At 44.3% G+C, this 24,250-nt stretch overlaps 1 protein-coding gene and 1 long non-coding RNA gene across 16 annotated transcripts in view; one reads left to right on the top strand and one right to left on the bottom strand.

The window, feature by feature from the left end:
* Positions 1–24,250, top strand: part of LOC111244017 (uncharacterized) — a 179,599-nt gene that overhangs the window by 75,115 nt on the left and 80,234 nt on the right. The gene's annotated exons all lie outside the window — the stretch shown is intronic.
* Positions 1,926–24,250, bottom strand: part of LOC147757372 (uncharacterized) — a 37,989-nt gene continuing 15,664 nt past the window's right edge. For 4 of the 5 annotated variants that reach the window (XR_015320409.1, XR_015320407.1, XR_015320408.1 and 1 more), the window contains 2 exons: positions 17,080–17,202; positions 1,926–15,430 (listed from right to left, as the gene is read on the bottom strand). This is a non-coding gene — a long non-coding RNA (uncharacterized LOC147757372). The remainder of the gene's footprint in view (positions 15,431–17,079; positions 17,203–24,250) is intronic. The other variant, XR_015320411.1, reaches the window with a different exon arrangement.

The raw sequence follows: 24,250 nt of genomic DNA, 5'->3' as shown, positions 1-24,250 counted from the left end.
ATATGTATATATATACGTTACGCGAGAACAAGTTTGTTTTTACGTGCAGCAGCAGAAACCGTGTAATTGAAAAACTGTTTTCTTCGCCAACGCTCGCTAGGTTCCCCTGCTGGATTCAAATGGAGCTGTAGTATAGCGTTATAAGTCACAACTTTGAAAGTACTTTGCAAACTACTAACTAAGCTTGATCATAAATCGCTTATAAATATGTATATACATATGCAGTTGGCGTGACATCTCCTATCCAAAGGCGCTCGCGTTTTTCTGGACAGGATCGATCACTATCGACCATGGAAACTGTCCATTTGTTTTGTCTGTTGTTCTCATCAGATTCGGTAATGCCTAGCCGTCATTCGTTCTTAAAATACGCGTGGCATTTAGGGCTGAATATGGAAATGCCTGGCCCGAAAGCTTGACAAGAACCTGTTGCTGGCATCGTAGGCAACAACGATACAACAACCTATTGTTATTTCACCCGCTTAAGCAGCTCAACAGCTTATTCTTGTTGTTGTCGTAAATCGTTTCTGATTTATTTAGTCTTATGCTTGTCTGTTGCGACAAGTTTCTAATTGAAGTTCTCCTTCTTTTTTCACCTTTTACTTAATCTCCCATTATGGCACGGAGTATAGGTTCGTGTACAAGCTAGATACTTATTATACAGTAGTATTTTTGACACCTAACTTCCAGCCACTAAGATCCGTTCAGTAAGGAATAAGCAGTATTACCGAATATAATTGCGTCAACCAGAATGCCTCGTAGAAAAACGAGTTCGGCGAGCCGCATTTCTCAGTCAGGGTAGACTAGGCGCAGGTCTCGGAGAGTAAAAAAAGCGTTGAAGACCCCGTCGCCCGTTAAGAACGAGAAAATTTTGGTCATGAAGTTGTATTGGTATTCAGTCGAGGCGAACATTACTTGTACATAGATAAAGTAGTCCTACACAGTGCGAAACGCGAACTTTTAAACAAACCTCGTATCCCTCAGGGGGTCGCCCTCGTTCTTGTAGTCTTGATGAAAGAAAGAATCATCATCTAAGCTAAACTGTGAGATGTAGTGTGAGCCCATGGAGAAAGAATGAGTCGCAAGGAGAAGTCGGGTCGGTTTGTCCGATATTCAGGGCCACAAGAAAGGAATATTGAGTTATATATGGTAATACAAACGGTTTCTTAATAAAATTTACCGTCGCTGTCTGAGACTATTAGTAGAAAGTTTAAATTAGCTAGTTTGGAACATAAACCTGCTTTAGTTCACTTATCAAAAGTATAGGCAGATAAATAAGAGAAAATTATACTAAAAATATCATATTCAGCCAATTGATTACCAACATTATAGCTTTAATGTGCCTATATCTGGTCAGAGAATTAGTGCTATAAATACTACATAAATTATTGATTTGGTTGGGTGTACTCGACAAATGCTGAGAAGTTCAAGATCAAATTGATAGCAGTTGTTGTTTTAGAGACAATTTTACAAGCGAAAGGCGTTACCTTTCCAAAGATAATATAAAATAATAAAAACTAACTTCATTAATATTTTTATAACAAGTAATTTGGCTTGTTTATATATATATATATATACAAAGTCAATTGAATTCAAACGTTGAGTACCGAGAGAGAAGATTAACATATTTTTCCACTACCACATTGATACTTCATAATATTTGGCTTGTATTGGCCGCATTTTTTTCGTGATTTACCGTTTTTTCAATTATTTTTTTAAAATTATATATAGCCTTACCGCGGTTATACGTCAATATACCTGGTAAATACTTCTCAAGATGATCGGTCTTCTCTGCTTGCCACCACGAACGTGTGGTAATAGTAACGGATATAATTTTAACACTACGTGACGTTATTTTGGTATTACGCGTGACAGAAGACCAACCATAAATCTACTAAAATAATTAAAAACAAACAAACACACACATATAATGCCATATGTTTTTTTTTATTGCAATCTGTCTGTTGGTCGACACCTTGCAGCTTTCCTCGTATCGGTAAATTCATATACAAATATAGACATGCAGGTTTGTTTCATAAGTATTTTCCACTTTGTTCACGTTAACGGTTTACTGCGCCTTCGTCTCTGTTGCCAGCTTAAATTAAACGCATTGAGCACCGCCTAAAATGTACAGGTATCGCCCACAAATTGAGTAGCGTGAAAGGAGATCGTCATAAAAGTCTTACCACTCTGTTTGTCACGCGAACCTTTTCTCGGTTTGCCGAAGAAATCAACAATGATTATCAGATGCCGAATATCAGTATATTGCTTGAAACTATGGGGACGTTATGCAAAGTTTGAAGCTTTTCTCTCAGAGCCCCAGGACTAAATATAATCGAGTGCAAAGCTGTGAAGCAGTGCTCAATGGCGAGCATGGCAGGGCGAATAGTTTGTATGGTGATTTTTTTAGAATTGCTCCTCGTTTCAGAACTAGGTTGCACAGTCATACACAGAACGCGAGCTGTGATAAGGCGCGAGCCATGATGAATGGAGCGTACAGGTCTTCATTGTGTCTGGCCATGAAGGAAAAGACGCGCAAAGTCTCTTAGTTGCCAAGCATAATGGTGGCCAGCTTCTGGGGCAGTTCAATAGAGAAAATCAGAACAATATATTGTACGGTAAATGAAGTCTGAAGGATGTTTTGAGAAAAGATTCCTCTAGAGAAAAATGATTATATGAAGCCCGTATGGTCGTATCAACAGGATCCCTTATCATCCTTCAGTCATACGCGAAGAACAAGTGTTCCATATTGGCCCCGTCAAAATGACTGAGTGTAAACTGTAATCTACTCTCGACAATAAACTACAAGCGCATAAATCGTCAAAGTCTTTACAAAATGAATTTGATAATACGTCATTTTGAGAAAATGTAAAAATACTATCCCCCGCAGATCGCCCCAAAAACGTAGAGTCAGACGTATCAAATCTACTTATTCGGCAGTAGACTCGAAGATCTATCATCTGATACGAGACCTGTCTGCCTATACAATTACTAACAGCTTATACCGCATCCCCGAAACTAGCTCGGGTTGCACATTGGCTTACTGGAGGGCGCATGTGTTACCAACGTCATACAAAATTGACCATTGACTGCAGTCGTCAATGGCTCGTGCAAAACTGTATCATAAAAAACACGCGCCGAATAACATCGTAAACATGCGCTTACGTTCAACTGCACGCGCTCTGACTCACACCGCCATTCCTGTAAATGGATCGCAGTATCTGTGGAAACGTACACTTATACGTACATATCTATATACGCATACTTTTTCACTAGGAGTTACACGGAAGAGCTTATTGGCCATTTATCCAGATGATATATACTTTCAGCGAAGCGGATAAAAGCGATTTTCGGGGATCGAGACGCTTCAAAATAGTTCACTTCAGAACGCCATTTTAATCGTTACGGAAATGTGTACGGTCGTTGTTTTGTTGCATTTCTCTGATCGACTCAGACCTTCGTACGGATATTTCGCAGAGTCGTGTAACCTACCTAACGTTGTGTATTGCCATCGCCGCCTATCCATCCGTCGTTCTGACAAGTTTCCATCAGAGCAAATGGCAGTGTCCCGCAATGCTTTACATAATACGAGCTATTACTATTGTTATCTAGTGCATGTACGAGTAACAGCTTGCTAATTTTAAACATTTTCTATTAACCGACTGTCATCGACGTTATAATCATTTGGGAGGCGTCGCTCGCCATGTTAATGTTGAATTATACCTGTATCATTAAGAACGTCAAGCAGCCGGCCCAACTGTCGCGGTCCTTACCGCTTATACTAAGGCTTCGATCTGACAGAACACGTGCTAATGCGAAAATACAGCCCCGCCGCTTCGAACCGCCGTCGTAGCTTCGAAAACATCCATTAGGTGTACATCTGCTAGAAATTCTGCCGAACATAGATAATAAGCAAACAGATCGTATGATAAAGTAGTAGAAATCATTGCAAAAGTAAGCCTACCTATTGTACGGGCACAAGTATATATAGCGTCATCTTTCACCTAAACTATCCTTTATCATGGCTATTTTCGGTGTGTGAGAACATTTAGATCCTGTTAAAACGAGTGGAATGAACTGGAGTGTTTTACTGCGTTCAACGAAAATGCGCTTATAAAGTTAGAGGGTAACAATTCCGACCATTTTCATTTTAGACGATGCTGGTATTCTGTTCGTTCTTATCATTGTCCGTACTTTGTATCAGTTGGCGATTCTTTGTTCCGACGGCTGCAATAATTACGATCATCAAAACCATAAGCTGGCTGCCATTATCGCACGAATGTTTCAGGGCCGATCAAGTCAATGGTCTTCGTCCATTTATAGACCCCATATTCAATTCGGGCTATACTGTATGTTCCTTGCCACAGTATGTAAAGCGCCTAAGCAACAAGGCAACAGAATGCTACATCACTGCAGCTTGAGACGCTACACCAACCGTTCGAATCGCATTATATAGTATTAGATTTCTGTTCGTGCGTCTCCGTACAAGACTGTAGTCTATTTTGTACGGAGCTTGCTTCCGTTGCTGCTAGCAAAAGTCCATCGGAGTCAAAGGCGATCATGAGTTGTCCACAAACGGGTAGAAGTCCTAGGAGCTAGACTGGAAACATACGTACTCACCGCACACAAGCCAAAAGCGATAGACAAACACTAAAGGAAGCAATGACTAGCTTGACCTGACCGAACGTTTATGTTCAGTTTCATTACAACCGGCGCACTGTTTGGCCGTACCCCTTGTGCGCGCGATTTCGCCTCCCCTGTATTACCGAAACAGTCTATTCGATGGAAAACTCTCGTCTAAGTGAGCCTCCAGAGTCAACAGGGAACCTCTCTTCGCTTGCCTACATTTCGTTCTTTTTTCCTATACTTTGTCTGTTGGCATTTGCCTTTTTCCCTGCTTCGTCGCTGTCGTTTGCCCAATCGCTATTGGAACGGCTCGAAATGCCGAGTGAAACGACGGCTAGCCGTTTCTCCGCTACCGTCAATACCGATAGCTATATAGTACGTAATAGTAATGCCCAGAACTGACGATGTCGAAGGATATGCGGCATCTACAACGACAGGCCCGGTCGCATTAAAGGAGCCAGACGTGTGCAGTGGACTGGGCTTGCGACAATGACAACAGACAAGTCGACGTCCGTGAGCCTATTAATAGCGACGGCGCGCACTTTTCTTGGCTCGCTCGCCGGCTCTCTGTTTCGCCATTACTTCGCGGTGAGTATTTGTAATTGAACAGGGGCATATCCATTTTATATGCCTCATTGTCGTATGGTGTGTTTTTTTCTGGCAGGAGCGACAAATGGACTGCGGGAAAACTCGCTGATCTACCATGTGTACACTTTGTAGAGTTTACCGCCAATATCCACCACGCGTCTAGTAGTAGCTGGCGCGGGGGGCGATTTAATTCGTAACGCGTAACTCGTGTCGATGACGTTGGCTTTATGGAATAAATATTGTCGAGAATACCATACGGCATGTAACTAGCTAAAATAGACGTTGTCTTTAAGGACGCTTTTCATATTATCGTTATTATGTCGTAACGAAAACAATATATGTTGCCCCCGCCGCTGTGTATACAATATTCGTGTGGAAATCTGTTTAAATAATTTCCGAGAAGCTATTTAGACAAATTTTCAATAATAGCTTACGAGTGAAATCATTGAAAAGCAGCATTTTGAGCGTTTCGGACCGGAATTTGGGTGGGTTTAAATACACCAACTCACACGGCGCCCGTGATCGACTCGAACAACAAATGTACAAGCTTTGCCACTCGACATCCACAAACAGTTACGCCACTGTATTTGTTAAGCAAATAGACGGCTTCTAGGGGAAACGAAGGCGTACCAGTTTAAATAGGATCCTAAATCGGACCATTACGGCACAGTATCGTCCGCTAGTGAGACGCTTTCGGCGACCACCATAAGCAACTCGTCTCCATTATGGTGCTAGCATCCCGTCGGTGCGATTTCGCTAGCCGTATGGTGATCGTGCTATTGAAGCTCATTCCAGCTGAAAATTAGTACTACGCCTGTTGTTGAGGTGTTAACTCGAATTAGGAATGATACTAGCTAACAGAAAGGAAACCGCATTCGAAAATGCCATGTGTTCTAGCCAGCAATGGCTCTCCCTCAGACTTCTGTTGGTGATGACGGCGTACCGCGCTACTTACATAAGCTCTAGTTCTTACTAGAATGGCATATCTAAAAACGTATGATTGCTGAAAAATATCCTCGCACTGTGCAGCAAGCGCTATCACTAAGAGCCGACGACGATAGCTATACGCCTTCGTTCTCTACCCGAAGATGGAACGGCTGAAGTAGTTCGTCACACGAACCGCGGTCCGCGGCCAACCGAAACCGCTTTTAACGGAAAACAACTAAAAATACCAGAAGCTGAGTTGCAATTAAATATCTCTACTTGGAACCTACGGTAATTCACTCATAATACGCATGTAATTATACTAGACTTCACGGCCTTACTTATATAATCACGTTCAATGGTGTATTTCGAAAGCGACCGTCCGAATTTTACCAGCAGTCATTCCGACTTCAAGTGCCGTAAGATCGATCATTCGAACCCGTGTTAGAAGATCATGCTATTTACTACATACTGCTAGTCTATAGTATCGTTCTAATTAGATTCTGAATATAGTCAATGTCTTACTGTGTTCCCTGCGTAATACTGCGGACGCATCTGCGTACCGCACAAGTGTCACGTACGTACAAACATACTACAAACTAAAGCGGAAGATAGCTAGTAAGCGCCTTTGAGTAAGAGCTTTCAGTGGAGCCCATCAATACAATTCATTCGCAGTACAACGAAGATAGCAGCTGAACTTTGCGTGTGTAAAAACGCGGATAAAAAGAAATAATAGTCTTAGTAATGGGTAAATCAAGACCATATGGCTTAAGCAACATTTTCTTTACACAGAAAAAGGCGAGGTAAGGCACGAAGTAGCGTCTTGCAACTGTGTCCGTTCAGCAAGAACATCTAGCAGAGTCGGCGCTGCGTCCTTCAACGAGCTTCGATCGGCTCATTTCGCGGTCTAATGTCGCGCAGGACATAACATAACCAGAATGTACGCACATATGTATTACTATGGAAGTAAATTATGACAGGGCTCGATCGCCTGGGCAAGTGATATTCGCCGTCACCAGAGCGCTTCTGATTCACTATGCGCGCACGTGCTTTGGAGGTTGCGTCAGGAAACGTCCGAAATGTCGGGGCCACCAAACGGGGAGATGGCAGTTCTCCATGCCGTATTAAGGCGACGTCGGTAACAGTGATCATGGTCATCGTGATCTTACACAGACATAGCAGAACTATTCGCTGAGACAGTAATAACGTCCCAACCCTTACATCTCCGTTCGAAACCAGACGTCAATTACGCATTTTAAAACAGCTTTGCCTGCAACGCACGAGCTTTCATCGGTAACCGACAGAACACCGTAATAACTCAAACAATATACGCGCGAATCCACAGCATGTACCGACTCGGACCCGGCCAACTTTTCTGTAACCTCCGATTGTAGCTGCTGAGTCAACTGAAGAGATTTTCACATTTCAGAACAATCCGCTGTTAGTCGACCTGCATTTATCCGTCGGATAACTTCTGCGTCTGATCGTATGCCCGTACCCGCGCTCGGCAAAGCTGGACAAACTACACAAACACCGAGTGGTCACTGGCTACTGCTACAATTTGTGTATTTGTCTATGAGGAGAACTTCAATTAATGACGCTAGTAGTAGAACGACCACTAGTGAATTGTGCAATGTGACATCATGATGGCAACGAGTCTTCTGGACACTTTGGCCATCGTACTTTGGAAGTCGTCACTGCACCAACTTCGATAGAGACGCCGACACTACATATGACGACGTCATAAACAGAAAATAGCTTGTGCAGCGTTCAATAGATAGTCAGTATCTGATAAAATGCTATGTAACCATGACTGCCATACACTTAAGCATACTATTTCCATAAAAAAATAACCCTCGCCTATTCGGCGGCGTTTGTATATTTGTGGCCGTACAACGTTGCAGTCCCATTAAAGGATGATTAACAATGTAGCATATTCGTCTTTTTTCTCGCTTGGTCAATGAGCCTGTCTAGCTTTTCCTTATGTGGTAAAACTTCTACTTGTGACCGAACAGTGGATAACTTCATTAGCAAACGCGATTTCGAGTAACGTTAATCAGCTTAACTTAGTCAACATGCGCGTTTTCGGCGGTTGTTGTCTGAGGACGTCTTATAAGCAATCTATTGCTAATACAAGAGTTAAGATGGCCTAATCCGTTATCGTTTAAGACGATTTATTTACACGTGCTTTGTGTTCAGCCTGCCCACACGTCGCTCATGGCCCGGCAAGAGAAAGAACATTGCATCTCGCTGACTAGAACACCAAAATACTAGAGATAAGATTATGTGCACCCACACTGACGTACAATGCCTATAGAAACTAAATTTCTCATTATATCAATGATATGCTTAATGCAGTATCGTAAGATATCAATCTGAGTGATACTAAAACAACGAACTTCTGAAAACTATGAGTCCTTGGCAAGGTTAACAACAGGACAATCTGCCTGCCATGAAGAATTGTTGTTGGAAGAAATTGACTTTTACGCTTTTCGATGCTATACATCGGTAGATTATCCCTGAATATTTCTATTGTCCTAGATAATTCCGTCAAAAAATTCCAGAATATCATAATGCTGCTAATAGTTGTTGCTGGCCTCTGAAAAGCCCTTGGCCCGCCCGAACCCCTTCTTAATTTCGGCCTTTTGCATCTGTCCATCATTACAAACTTGCATAATCGTTTATATATCCATCAATTTGATTGCTGCTTACAATCCATTTCTCCATCTGTGCTGGCTCAAATATCGTTTGAGCGAAGGACCTACGAGCTGAACTCGGCGGCTCGACATCACCCTCTCGACCAACTAGCGTCATCACTCGCTGTTATCGTTGTCGCCATATTAGTTTGCCTACTTCTATTTCTGATGCGATGGGGGCATCAAGCTTGCACCATGCCGTCTGCCTCTTGGCGTTGTTTAGAAAATCCGCATATGGATGAGCGAAGCTGGGTACTGTTAACAAGCTCTATAGTGCTGTACTAAATCGGCGCATCAACGCGATCGCGACGCCGTCCTCCATTGTATCAGTGTCGACGCGCGGGGACGCCGCATGTTATCAGCTAAGCAGGCCGCAAACAGCTACGCAAGCCGTACAGATACATTTTCATTATCGTTGTCTCCGATGTGATTATTGCTACTGATTGTTGTGTTCGTCGTTATTATTATAAATCTGTAAAATTAGTCCGGGTGCGATCAGATCTGGTGCGTACAATTGAGAATTTCTAAGTTATCGCCAGCCAACATCAACACCAATAACAGTTCAATACTTCTCCATTTTTCCATCCCCGCACTATGTTTATAATGACGACAACAATAACAGCTGCTAAAGGGGACATGCGGAGCTAATATCGATAGTCATTATTCAGCAAGAACTGTAAACGGGACCAGCTGGTAGGATCGATGGCCGCCTATGTGATAGTAGGGAATCTTGCCTCGCGCATTTCCACCAGCGACATTCGCCTCGACTAACAAGTTGACCTTGAGTCGAAGGCCCGCATAAGAAAAATGAAAAGAAAAATTCTGCTCAGAAGACGCAATCGTAAGAGAAGTAACAGCCGCACAAGCGGCGGTAAACGGAATTCGGTCCTACTCAACGAGGCCTACCAGTTGGTATCGTGTTGTTCTATAATATATATTATGGAATGGAAGATGCGGTTGATGGCAGGGGCTTCTACGAAGCGTCTGGTAGTCCGATTTGGTTGCCGTTTCCTCCTGCTGATTGGGTTTCTTGTGCGCTTATAGATAGTGGTAAGGTTACTATTGCTATGATCTGCCGGTCTTCATGCCCTCAGCGGGTTCGCCGTTAAACGGGCTCGCTGTCTCAATAGAGCCATATGTAGATAGTAGGTCCAGCCTGACGTTGCTTTCTGTTGAACGTCTTCATGGTTGAAACAACGGCCACGGAGGGACAGCGGCAGAAATCAAGTAATTTTCAGGTCAAGATGTGACTTGACTTTTGATTGCAGGGTGGACTGGGGAAATTGAGGCGAAGCCTTGGGCTTAATCTAAAACGAAGTGTCAAAGTAGCAGAAGCGACAGCAGCTTGAACGACTCGACCAGCTACATAACAATGGCAGTCAAGAACTTTTCGAGAAGTGCTCTGTGATATCAAACAGCCAAGCAAGCAAGCAAACAAACAAACACGAAGGATTGGATAACTGAAGGCACTGTGTCGTTGGTCTTCGTCCAGCCGGACCACACATTAAATCTGTCACCGCTGGGCTAACGTGCGTGAATGCAGATTCCACATGAATTTTTGATCCCCTCGAAGCTCCTTTATCCGCTGCCTCATGATGACGGCATGGTCCGAGGCTGTGATTACGGAATGCGTATGTCTATGATAACGATCGATTGGTTGATTGTAACTAGTCAACAGGTATTCAATGGCATTCAACCAAACGAACGCACTCTGCTCCGTAGAAGTACGAACAGCAACATTGTACGCTTATATGGCACAGCTCAACGGGCCACGTAGGCCGCGTGACCATGAAGAAGTGCTTTCAACTTATTGCCATGTACTATAAATGAACGATTCGGAAAAAAGTATAAATGGCAGGCAGTGATTACGCTAAGAGGGGCTTCTGGAACAGTTGCCTCTTGGCCAGCAAAAATATCTTCACATCAATAATATATTTAATAACAGTTACAGCAATATATCGAAACAAAATAGAAACAATAAAGTGTAACGGTTAAATAAAAGTAGAAACGGTAGACTATCATTGTGAACCGCGCTATTTTCGTTATGGTGAAGCATTAAAGATGCCGCCGGCCAATAAACGATTTTAGCGGATACGATACCTCAGCAACGATAAGCTCGGTCACGTAATAACAAGACAGCTCGCTGAAGCTATCCAGTTTTAACTGTTGTACGGAAAAAGGAACTGTTCATATGGAGGATTGAAATAACTTGCGGCGATGAGGCCTGACCGATGGCCACGAGCCAGATTCTTGAAGTGGGCATACGCTGATGGTTGCTGTAGCAACGGTGGCCAGGTTTATTGATAATGCTAAATGATAATAACAATACTGATCACGACGGTTATCTACTCGTGCGGCCACGTCGCCCAGTGAGCCGCAGAGGTTAGAATGAGCTGAAGATCACCCACATATAGTACGGTTGTATGGTTTCTAAGCGTACGGAAACCGATCGTGCTGATTTTCGTCGACAGTACGAGCGGTATTTACGTTCGTTTGCACAACGAGAATTGCAATAAGTGACGATGGCTATTAGCCTAGTGTCGGTTGGTAACTGGCGTTAAACTATTGTTCTCCTCTTGCGATGCTAACTATATAGAATATAACGAAAGATAGGGTAGCTCAGTAATATTTCAAGCCCCAATTCATTAAGCATAGCATTTATAGATTAGGAAGCCGTCTTCTGGTATTAGCCAAATGCAAGATAGACGTGTGTTTCTCATCTCTTTCTATATATCTCTCTAATAAAAGGAAACCTACGTTAAGCAGTTATTTACTATTTAATAGAAGTGGTAGTTCCAATGAGGTCAGCTAGCAACCGCTGTCTGACGCAAATTACACTTCTTATTATTTCAATTAGTTATAAATACTAGATTATTTTAGCTCGTCAGTATCTGCAGATTCTGGCTGCGATCACCAGCAAATACGACTGTCAGTCTTTTGCATCGACAAGACGCCGTCATTAATAGTGATGTGATTCCTGTGACTGCTGTTGTTTGTGCAGCTATCGAACGAAAATCTTACTGAGTCTTAACGCCAGGCCCGATCACATTCAATGGCCTCATATCATACCCGCACAGTATCGGTGGCTCTATTCAGGACTACGCGCCATAAACGGACGAATACACCTCTGGCTACTGGGGCTGGTGTGTTGATGGCCTCGGGATAACTTGAGATAAATTATTCGAATTTTGGCGCGATTTTCGCTTCTGAGCGCGCGCGCGCGCGCGCGTGCGCGCGCAATTTCGGCTCCTATGTGAGGTAAATGGCGCCAGGTTTATTGGACGTCAACTGTCAGCCGTCGTTAGTAGTGATGGTTCTGGCAGAAGTGCGGAAATTTACGCGGGTAAAATATCTCGTCATGACCCGATTAGAACAACGTGCCGGTATGGGCCTCACTGGATCACAGCGACTTACAACTGAATCATGCCAAATAGAGTAGAAACACTTCGTTTACCTCAATTTCAGTAGAAAGAAATAATTCCCTGATTCGTGAATTGTATAATAATAACGATTGCGCGTAGAAATGCGAGAAAGGGATAGGGAGAGCTGAAGCTACAACAGTAACTACGAACGGAGTCATAGATATGCTATCTATAAGGAAGTGAATAAAGAGAAATAATATAGCAAAAAAGTAGCGTTAGCTTGTGAACGATTAGTATCGACGTCTATGCACTCTGTTGACTGAGTAGGTTTTTTTACTTTGTTGACTAACTAACATAATGTACGATTAGGACTATTGATTTCTCTGCAGCGTTCAACGTTTGATCTTCGTTCACAGCTCCGCGTTGTAAATCACCTAGAAGATCCAGTTAGTATACAACTCAAAACAAGCTGGTTAGGTTAACATGTTTGTTAATCATAGTTTATATTGTTTGTACTGACAGTTTATCAGAATGTTATTAGTATATATTCCCTTGCTATCGTCATCGCGCTAATACGTTACTGACATTGAATTTTTGGCTGCTCCTTATCGGCGTTTTTATCGTTCGCATCTATTTTCCTTTGAAATTTTCAGGATTTTTATTCCACGACACTTCTCCCTCTCGCAGTTCCTCTTCACCTTTGTTGTCAACAAACAGCGCTTGTCGGAATAAATGAACAGGAAATCCATTTACACATTTAGATTATTGCTACCACCGGCGTCGTATACCTTCACTTCTAGTTAGACCATTGCTACCATCTCGTACACTTGATTCTTGGCCAAAACCTAGGTCATTCTAAAACAAATCTCCGAAATAAGCCTGCTTTTCACCCTTTAAATAGTAAAATATTGTGGCACCGACGCGATGCGAGTCCTGCAATGCATTGACTGTAGAACAACAGTAATAATAACAATGGCTGTAACAATAATAACAACAACAATCGACCAGCAGCAACAACCAATGACAAGCAGCACGTAACAGACGATGACGGCGACAATAACACTGAGACGTAGGAACCTTGGCGCAGAGTACATCTGCTGCGCCATCGGACAGCGGGCCAGTCATATGATCTGTTGGGCGTAGCTGGCTGACGGACACCTCTGGGCTTCCAAAATAAATGCTGCTGCTACTGTTGATTTTGTTATGGCCCCACGGAGGAAGCAAAATCTAGCAGCGGCCGCAGCGGGAAGGACGGTGTAGGCCGTCATATAGAGAAAAGCCCTCGCTTGTTCCATCGTCGTTTCTATCTGATGTCTTTTTACTTTTACGAAGGTGGACGAATGGGTAAATATACGCGCGCGAGAAGAAGGAAAACAGAATGAAGGAAAGAAAGCAATGAAGTAGGCAAACGACCGAACAAGCTTTAGTTGGCCTGAACTCTGCCTGCGTTTCTAGATCGAAGAGCCTATTGAGCTGACTGTTGTGATCCTTGCCTTTGCTATGCCGGGTGCTGTTGATGCGGCTCCACTAAGTCCTGCTGATGTTGCCGTCGCAAGAGAAACTCGTCCGCCAGGAACAGGAACTAAGCTTCGCGGCTTAAGATCGGCCGGTAAGGCCCACCTGACAGAGTGGGCGCCGGACGCTGGAACTCTCAGCGTCTGAGTCATAGCTGTAGCCTCCACAAGGAAGCCGCACTGTTTGTGCCGGCAACAGCAAGAGCTAAGAACAACAACAGACCTTGTTGGTTTGTACGTGCGCGTTCGTAAGCGACGTTCACTATCTGCTGGTATCGCAACACTATTACAAGCGATGAGCTAGAATATCGAACGCCCGAATTTACACGACACCACGACTTACGAGTGACGCACTCGCATGTACAACTGTTGTACGTTCGTTGCCGCCGCCGTCGTCGCTTTGTCGAATAGATCTGTGCGAACGTCCAAGGCCATTATGGCGATGTAGTTGACTGTTGCGCTGCCGATGTCAGTAGCCATTTGCGTTTACTTCACAGGTAAGCAGAAGCGGGTAGAAAATGACACCGGTAGAACTGTGGAAAGTGGGTTCGGCGCCCAACTGTTGGTCATCGGATCCGCCTCGCAAAAGGAAACGATCGGCTACCATGGCAACATTCAGGATTTCAGCAACGACAGTAACAGCAGGCGGCGTCGCAAGATCACCCGCGCCGAAAACCTTTACAACAGTTTCACCAACGACTGCTTCCAAGTAGACCGTAATACTTGGCTGTTTCTTACAGACATTGGTTTCAGCCTGAGCTTAGATTACTGCGTTTTTTTTTTCATAGTCGATAGTGAAACAGTGGCGGCGACATTAAACGTTGATTGTCATAATAATAGCACCGATGATTACGATGGTGAATGATAGTTATAATAAAGAACACGAAAATGTATAGGGCATAGCTTGGCACTGGTTCGCTGTGAGGCGATAGATTTTAGGAAAAACGAAAGTAGATTGAAACAAGGTCAACAGATAGGCCACATAGAACAAATATCTATTTAGCAGGACAATGTACTGTGACTGGATTTGTCGTTGACGGCGATTCAGCGTCCAGTCGTCCATTAATCGTCCGTTGGACGACGAAATGTTCGACGTAGATCCCGGCCCAAACTTCACGAGGTTTTCGACTGTCCATCGTCTGTAGCTGACGTTTAGAAGCGGCGCCATTATACAGTGTATCTGATTCGTCTTACTATCGTCCGTGCAACGACTGAATTGTAAGTCGACGTTATAATCAATATAACAGTGTTACATATTCTGCTTGGTACATATCTTCCTAAATACATGAAAAGATAGATTGCTCGCAATGCAACGCTTACATACGACATCATAGGTACCTACATCCTATAATACACCCATAAACAGTAGACATACCTATGGTATTGTTGGGTCGTCTATACGTTCTGTAGCTAAAGTTGTCGAGTACTCTAGCACCATAACAACAACGACAGGAACAATAATGATTCCTGCAATATTTGTTTAATGACTCAGCTTTAATTTCTCATAGCGAACTCTTAGCTAAGCGTAGTAGATGCGACCTGTTTCTGTTTTCAGATGGTGGCCGGCTAGACCGATCGGTCGGTTACTGGTTCGCTCGGAAATGCCGAGTCTGAGATCTGCAGTTGTTTATTCTGCAGAGGCTTTCAGCTTCAAAGAACGCTGACAGTTACCTCCGATTCTTCCCGCGAAAGGAAGATATTGTAGAACGAAAGAACCGACATTCTGAAAAGATATTATTATATTAGTACGTCTTTTTGACCTGCTCCCTTCGGTGTGTATGTATCTCTCCATGGTCTGCTATATTCTCTCTAATATATATATATATATACATACGTTTTGTGAGTTAGAGAATCGGTTCTAGTTGTTGATGGTGCTTTGGCTACTTCCATTGTTGGTCTATTGTGTCGAACGATTTCTTCAGCAGCAGCAGCAGCAGCGAATTTCGTTAAATTATGATCATCCGTTGCTAAGAAGCTCGCACTGAAGGGCAGCAGAACGGGATGGAATCAGTGAGAAAAACAAAGTCCGCTTCTTCTACAAGCACTGAAGCAGAGCTTATAACGAAGGCCACATAATGAAGATTACGGCGCCGTATGTAAGGCCTACGTCCCGCTGTACAGCTTTTTGTTGAGCGTCATCGCTAACATACACGAGACGTTGCAGTTGGCAAAGAGCGACAGCGCTGCCTGCTTTCGTCTTAGCGACAGATATCGAAACCAGTTTTAGACGGCGAAATTCAAGTACGCATTAGAGAAATGCTCGACCGATTGATCGCAGGAGCCTTTTCCCCGGGCTTTTCATTCGTTGTGCTCTATAATACGCCCTGCTGTTTCTGTGATGATCAGGTGCCAGTCAAGGGCCACTACGACGTAGATGATCACTGCTGCTGCTGCTGCTGCTGATAGTGAGAGAACAGGCCAACACAAGGCCCCGCGCTCGGCTAAATTGAACAACCGGTATGAAAAGTCGAACGCACGAGTGCACGAAAAGCAAGTAAAATACGTTGCCGTATATCCATGCGCACGTGTACACTCTGTGTGCACCTCTGCACTGTACAGGGCGCGTATTTTCCAGAATAGAAATTCTTGACAAGTAAGGAAAAATGACTCTTTGATAGTAATGTCTGTTTCGACAGCGACTATATGGTGGTGTTCCTAACGATTCCTTACTGGAGCTTATCGGCGTGCGTTCGGTAAACAATAATAGCATCGGCATTTCTTGTTTCGCCAACGTCAGAGATCGCACCGGCTGAACCACTGATGAAATCGATTAAATTATGTGTGTATAACAGGGCCGAGGGTACAGTATATAAATGGTGGTAATCGTCTCTGTAATACATTGTTCGCGTCGATACTGCTACTGTTATAAATTTTACTGATAGCAGTGACTACAGAGCATGGACTTGCCTTTGGAGATCCTTCACTTTTCTTTTTTTTTCCGTTTGTAAAAAAGGTTCTGTCTAATTCCCTAATATGTCTTGGTTACATCGATTATATACAACCCACTTTGCAGTATGTATTAATTCTGTAGTCGTAGAGTCTCTCCTTTGAGGTAATATTGACAAAGTTGACAATATTAGTTTATATCGTTCTTAAGGGAATCCTGGCCAACCATGAGAGGGGCGTTGTTACCAGGAATAATACTACATACTAGGTGGAAGGAAAAAAACAAGTCGTTTATCGACGATAGACGACTGTGGGGTGGGATGAGGGAAAGCGGTAAAAAGTAATCGCGTCTCGTTGGCGTAAGAAATGGGGCGCAACTATTCAAACAGCGGGGCCCAGAAGAAAGGGAAAAAGAAGAAAAAAAAGGCCCGGGAGACCTGAGGATGCTAGAGAGGCGAAATTTTCGTCAGTCTGTTTGTTACTTGCCTGGTTGCTTGTCCTTGGACTGACGCTAGCTGGTCAATTCTGTCCTACCGCCAAACACTGAGCCGATCTGAATCAAAGCGAACTATGAGGATGAACGGAGAAGCGGCCGCCGGTGGAGAATGTCTGTCGAGTGATTATGGGTGAGTACATAAAGCGAAGAGAATAACGTAGACGAAAGAGGCAAGAAAGCTACTACTACTACAACTCTATACTGACGAAACGCGGCGGCGATCAATCTACCAACACCGGGTATAACCTAGACTACACCTATAATGGTTTGGCACTGTGATACGCGTGCGCGTCGTTGCTGGTTCGCTTGTAGGCCAGTTCTCTTATTTATTGTTGCTTCCGCGTCTCAATGAAGAAGTCGGATAAAGTGATGAACAACGTTAGCACACAGGATGGGCTGCGTCGTAAACTGGTGAGCCTACAAATTACGCTGGCGGTTCAAGGCCACATGGCCAACTCAGAACAGGGCGGAACCCAGCAAGCTCTGTCGATATATATATACAGAGAACGTGGCTAGAATTCATAAGCTAGAGACAGCTATTAAGACCTACTGATGCTACTTGAACTGGCGACTGAAGCGGTGGTAAATCCGCGAATGACAGCAGGGCTAAGTCGGGTTGGATACTCTTCCAACCGAACGAGAATATCGCGGTACCGTTGATGCATACGGATGCTTCTTAGATCCTAACTATAGTAGCAGTGGCAGCCATTACTGTCGCTGCCACTGCGACTCTTCTTATGCTACCTGCGTATCCAAACTAACTAGCGTGGGCCCGACCTAGCTAATGAATTCAGTTTAGAGTAAAGAGATGCCGAGTGGAGCAAGATCTGTTCACATGATCGCTGCCCCCGTCGAATTCGTTTCTCTTCGAATATCTAGTAGGCCAGTACGCGTGAAACTCGCTAGCATTGTCGGGCCGATGCCAATGCGGCGGTCGGGAGCTACAGTGGGTCAGGCCATCGGAACGGCATACCTGAACCTAAGTACACTCCGTGCCGCGGAGAGTTTAAAACTGTGGTCGTTCTGAGAAGACGGGGCCCGAGGGGCCCCACGGCCTACGGAGTTCACTGCGTTACATAGGCTATTGGAGCAGGCGCCAGCAACTGGAGAAGTCTGAATGACGACTGACTGCTGAACGGGGGCTCACTAAGCCAGCTAGTAAATAGAGTAGGCTGTTTTGATCAAGCTCACGAGGTCCGATAGGCTGGATAGATTCGCAATGACTCGGTGGTAGAAGGGATGTACCAGACCGTAACCATATATTACCGAGACAACAGAAAGGAGCGGTAAAATGAAGGATAACAAAAATGGAGACATATACGTTAGAAAACAGGGAATGACTCTCAAAGCAAACAATGCTGATTTCGCAAGCGAAGGAAATGAAATGTAGGGGATGTCGCCTAAGGAAATTTGTCTCGTTAAACAGCTTGGTCCATAGATTGCATAACCTTCTAGGTTGTAAGCAGACAACGGAAAAGCACTGAATACCAAAATTCGTCGTCTTTCTGGATATCGCCGCTTGGAATCCGGCATTACTATGATAATATAGCTTTACTTACGAGCTGTGTGGTCTTATGCCAAACACAACACTCGTTCTACACATATAGCAAATTCCGACAGGGTTTTCCAGAAACAGAACCCAGCGTCACTGGTTGTGACATTGGTTTTTTAGTTCGCGTTCTGTTCAGCGTGCGAATCAGTTAAGATCCACGCGATCAACACGTCTACATTTAAGGTAAGTCGATCTCGAGGTCGTGTCCGTGCATTAATTGTTGCGTTCTGCTTATCTGGAGTTAATATTGGGCCCAATAAAGATCGATTTTGATGGTCATTACGGTCATCGGCTGACCCACAGATAACTGATTCGCGGTGGTCATTGGGCATTGGCGAGACGCTGTGTAAGCGTTGACCCTTGACACCTTCTGACCTAGGTAAAGGGCACTCACGGGCTACTACAAATGCCTAGAAGGAGAGCCACTAGCAAACTCGGAGGAAAAGAAAATCACCTGTCGGCGCAACAGCTGTCACTCGCCCTTTGTATTAGTTAGCTTTCTATTGTTAACTGAGCCCAAATCTCGAATCGACAATGAATGCTGTGGCGCTAGTTAGGACAAACTAGACCAGCTCTGCCGTAAGACGCAGCCTGCAGCTTGGTTCCAGCCTTTCACGTTCAAGGCAAATGTCTTTTCGCCTATTGTCGGTATTAGTTCAGCTTAGATGCCTGGTAAGCGAACGGAGAAACTTGCAGTGCCGAGAGCTTTAGCATTCTCGACTGTGATGGCCAGGGTGGCTGTGATCATCCCCGTCATCATTAGCCGAAATAACCAGCATCCGTCACTAGGTCATGGCCTTCGTAACTTGTAATCGCCATGGAGAGCATTATAGGCATTTACGGTCTTTTATCTTGGTGGCAGGTAGCACCAGCGGTCAAACTACTGAGCCCAGCAAAGGCCGGCCGGGTCGACGCGTCGCGTTGCACCGTTTCCCTCCAATCGCTTCGTCTCAAGCGAAAGCTTTTGCATTACATCGAGATGATTGTCGTTCAGCGCCTGTTGCGGAAGCAGATAAACCTTCTAGTTTCGAACCATAGAAAGATCGTTGGCAAAGCTGACTACATGAACACATGGGCATGCGACATTGTATCATAGTGTTGAGCATCGTAATGTAACAGATGTAAAAGCCAGAAGTGGATACTCTGCTGGTATTACTGTTATACTATGAACTGCTCTCGTTGTCAGGCGGTGCGGTATGATCCGTATGCCCCTCGACCTTATACCCTGAGGAAAACTACTGCCCGCAGTTGGAAGCAGTTACCACTATCATTGCATTAGTATTGTTGTTTTACGTGTCTTATACCGGTTGTGCTCTGTTGAGCTCGTTGAACGTTGCGAGAAAGTAAGATATGAAGATGTACCGCGTTACAAATAGAAGACGGTACTAAGCAGACATATCCGCAAGCCTAGACGCCTAGTAATGCAAACGTAGCTGTTGGATGGCGTCGTCGCAATCAGCCGACTGCTACGGGAAACAGGCATGATGTACTGAAATTTGAAAAGCACGTTTTAGGCTGATGACAGCTTAGAGTTATGACGGCCCTCGGTTGGTTTTGATTCGAGTCTCGATCGTACGTATTCCGAAAGCAGAATGATGTAACACGAAGAGGAGAATGACGAACACCCAGTGGACGCATGCACGAATCTGTGATGAACAACAGACAGGAGCACCGGGTCGGACAGAACAGACGGTCACGAACGGTCGAGATGGCATTGCTACGCAGTCATAAAGCCAAAAGGGTGAAGTCAGGTCATAAACGCTTGAAAGCGGTCTGCTACAGCTAGCTAGAAATCAGATCTATTTAGATATCTATCAGGCCAAATCCGTCACAATCTTCGAATTCGCCTCACGTTCAGACATCCCGGCTCAGCGAAAATTCTAAAGTAAAAAAAGACAAACAAAACTACAAAGTGTAGAAGACTGCGATCATTCATGCCTAACCATGCTAAGTTCATGTATAAGCGACAAAGTTTACGGCAATAGCTCGCTCCCAGAGGGTTCGACATTGAAGGAGCCGTGATTGTTCTAAGAGTCTATGTGGTCTTCAGAACGATGACCGGTCACCGCACGTAGCATTGCATGGAACTAAGCGCGACAGCCGGTAGATAGTAACGTAGAATACACTCAGCCAACACGGAATAGAAACACAAAAAGAAATCAACGCTTCATTTAATGCTGCGTATTAAATATCAACTTCTGATGGACCCTTGTCGCTAGCCAATACGGTTTACTAGTCTACCAAAGTGGGTCTGTAATGGAGCCAAAGGCCAGACTGTTTGTCCAGGTAAAGCAATCAAATCAACGCAACGAAATGATGTATTTACTTAGTGAACCCTTCCCGAAGGGAAGGAGTCTCTGATCTATTCTAGCAGTATTGCAGCGCTCGATTTGCATAACGTGTGACTAGTAAATTAGCGAATTTTCACTCAATCAGTGCCAGTTAATAGAAGCAAACAGCTCTCTTAACCGCCGCGTACGGCCGGTCGCCGGCGTTCAAAGCGAGCTAGCAGCTTTTCGCTCAATGCTCCATTCGACGTGTTCACCAAAGGAGGCTTCGTCGCCGGGCGATGGCGATAGATATTTGTCAGCGAACAGCGATTGCTGTTAGCTGCCTTGGCAACAGTGACAATATCAACGGCAGCAGCTGTAACAATGGCACCATTGCCGGCAGTTACAGATAGCACACCTTCAATGTCGGCTCTGCATCGTCCCTAGTAGCCTCGTTATTCACAGCAGTTGATGCATGGAGGGCTTCTGGCAATAGCAGCAGTAGCAGCTGCTGTAACGTCTAAATCGTCAGAATTGTGCTTCAGACAGACTTGTGTTAGATTCAATCAGACGAGCAGATCAGCGTTTTGAAGATAGAGGGGGGCTAGATGGGCACCATTCCTCATGCCGTAACTACAACTGCTAGCGTGATGAGATGGAAACTTGATATGGTGCCAAATATCGAATGCTGTTTCCATACAGTGGGAAAAGCGAGAGGATCGGGCCGAGAAAGACTACGTTTATGCAGTAGTATGAGACGGCAAACGGGAACGACAGGGTACCATTAGAATTCCCATATTGAATGACGATACTGCCGACAGTGATGAGAAAAATGATACGGAAAAATAAACTGATGCCATAGGGAAAGCATCTCCTTCGATATTTTAGCGAGGCCAGCGATGCGGCCTACTCACCGAATAGCGCTGAAGAAAGCCTTACATTCTGTCATCATTTTTCCTCCGTGTAAAATAGGGTAGGCACACTAACAGTATTAAATAGAAGAACGGTATTACTCAGTGTGCTGGTTGAAGTGGCGCCATCAATCTGCAATTTCGCATTAACGATTAGGCTGATGGTACTTCTTGTAGCAGCACGGACTCAATATGCCCAGCCGAGCGAGGCGTCTACGAACGTTAACCAACACGTGTAAATCCTGGCTAATATGCAGATAGATATATTATTTAGATGTGCGTACGTTCGGATAGATTGAAATATACAACGGGTTTTTTTTTCCGTCAGAATATCGGAATTGTTTCGGATGTTTTCCTTCTTCTACATCTTGGTTGTATTGAAAGCATATATAGACTTGGAAAATTGGCGTACTTAAGAGTTTGGAGAGATGTGTTTCATCATGGATACCGCGTACGGCCACTGTAGGCATCTTCGTTGACGTTATCCTTTGCATATTTATTGCTTTCATTATTGTCCCCTATACTGACGTTGCAATAGGTCTGTTGTTGCTCCAGTAGGAAATCTGCCGAGAGCACTGGAAGGAACAAACTTGGACGATACAACAAGTCCGCTCTAAGCGAGCTAAACGCGAAATAGTGAAAGAGCCGCCGTCAGCAACACCGTGCACTAGTGATATCAGGTTTGCCCCTGAGGCTAATCATTTTTTCTTCTTTGTTGTCTGTCCACTGCCCGTTCGCGGCACTGACGGTGGCAGTCGGCGTTAATTAAGCTCAGTTCACTCAAGCCTCAATCGGCCGGCATCTAACGCTTGTTGCCATGCCCTGCTTTGTCCAGCGACGGCGGGAAAGTAGCTTTCCTGATGGTCGGTCCTCGCACGACGCCATGAGCCGGTGGCACAGATCAACGCAAAATGTGCGTCCAAACGAATCGCCCAGCTCTGGCGACATAACATTTCATCTCCTCCAGTCTGTCTACCCTATTCCTACCAGATCCGCTGGATTATAATGTTTGCCTCACGAATATGTCGACAGGACCCGCGTATAAATGGGATACCATATAGGGCATGGTTATTCGAAAGGAACTCATGGCGGCAGAATTTCGAAAAGAAACAAAATGCAAAATAAGCCTAAAATGCATTTGGATACTTATTTAATGCGCTATCATGTACTTGTAAAACCAACGACCAACGAATGTATCCGAAGTAACCACACCAACAATTTAATTGGCCAAGTAGAACCATTTCTACGGTCAGAGGACTTCTTATTGTTCGCATCTTTCTGTGAATTTCAGTACAGCTGCAGTCGGTACCTGCAGATACCAAGCCAAAGGTGACGACTCATCATCTACCCATGCACACACCCATATACCGGCACAAGAGTAACGATTTATCAGATCCGTAATGGCGTACGACGCTCGTGCACGTACTCAAATAGTTGAGAAAAGCGATTCATTTGCTGGTTATGCCGTAAATGTTTGTTATCTCTATGGCTGTTATAGTAGTGTTTTTATATTGTCGTAATCAGTATCTGCCGGCCACGACGACGACGACCAAAAAATAAATTTCCTGTAAAGCGCAGTTAGTACAACTGGCGTTTATCTCTCTCTACGCCTAGTATCTGTGTGTGTGTGTGTGTGTATGTTTATATGGTATATTTAATAGTAACTGCTGACGATTCTCGAAAGTGCAAAAAGTTATGTGTGGTCAAGGGGTGCCAAGAGGCGCATATTACTTAGTCCAACCAGCCGGATAACCACACAAAATTTGGTCACACAAAAAAAGACCTTCTGATAGCCAGGAATGTTTGTCCGAGTGTCTGATGAGATTGTGTAAACGGTGATTTGCCTACGGCCAGATTCCCGAGTGATAACGATCAGTCCTCTGAACCCTACTGTTGTGTTTTTCGGCCAGATTGTCCGTTCTCCCCTTTGTAGGTCCACTGGCTTGTTGTTGATTTGTTTACTACATTATGGAGTCGCCACATAGTGTCGGTCGGTTCACGTATACAATAGAAGCAAAAACGAAGATACCGACACGAAGCTTTGTATGTAAGCAGTATTGCTTTCCCCTTTCTGGAACGTTGTCAATGCAAGTCGGAGCTATTGCCGCAAGTGGCTTGACGTATTAATCGCAACTTAGCCTTAACCAGAAGGTTGTCTGAGCAAAATAGTTAGACAGGAATAGGCCGAAAGGTCGAAGAGGAGAGACAGCATGGAAGAAGCGTTGGCGGGTCCAGATATTGGCTGCAGGAACAGCAGTGAAAACATAAATGGTAAAGATATTAACAATATTGGCATATCACCAGACTAGGATCTGGAATGGATTACGGATGTCACCGATAGAATTATGTACCGTTTGAGTTTGGGACAAAAAAACACTGAATTTTTCAATATCGAAAGGACCAAAATTGGGAAAACGCTTACGAAGGC

Source organism: Varroa destructor, unplaced genomic scaffold (genome assembly GCF_002443255.2).
Source record: "Varroa destructor unplaced genomic scaffold, Vdes_3.0 BEIS01000002.1, whole genome shotgun sequence".
NCBI lineage: Eukaryota > Metazoa > Arthropoda > Arachnida > Mesostigmata > Varroidae > Varroa > Varroa destructor.
Note: the sequence above shows the minus strand (reverse complement) of the source record. Positions and strands in the feature narration are given on the sequence as shown.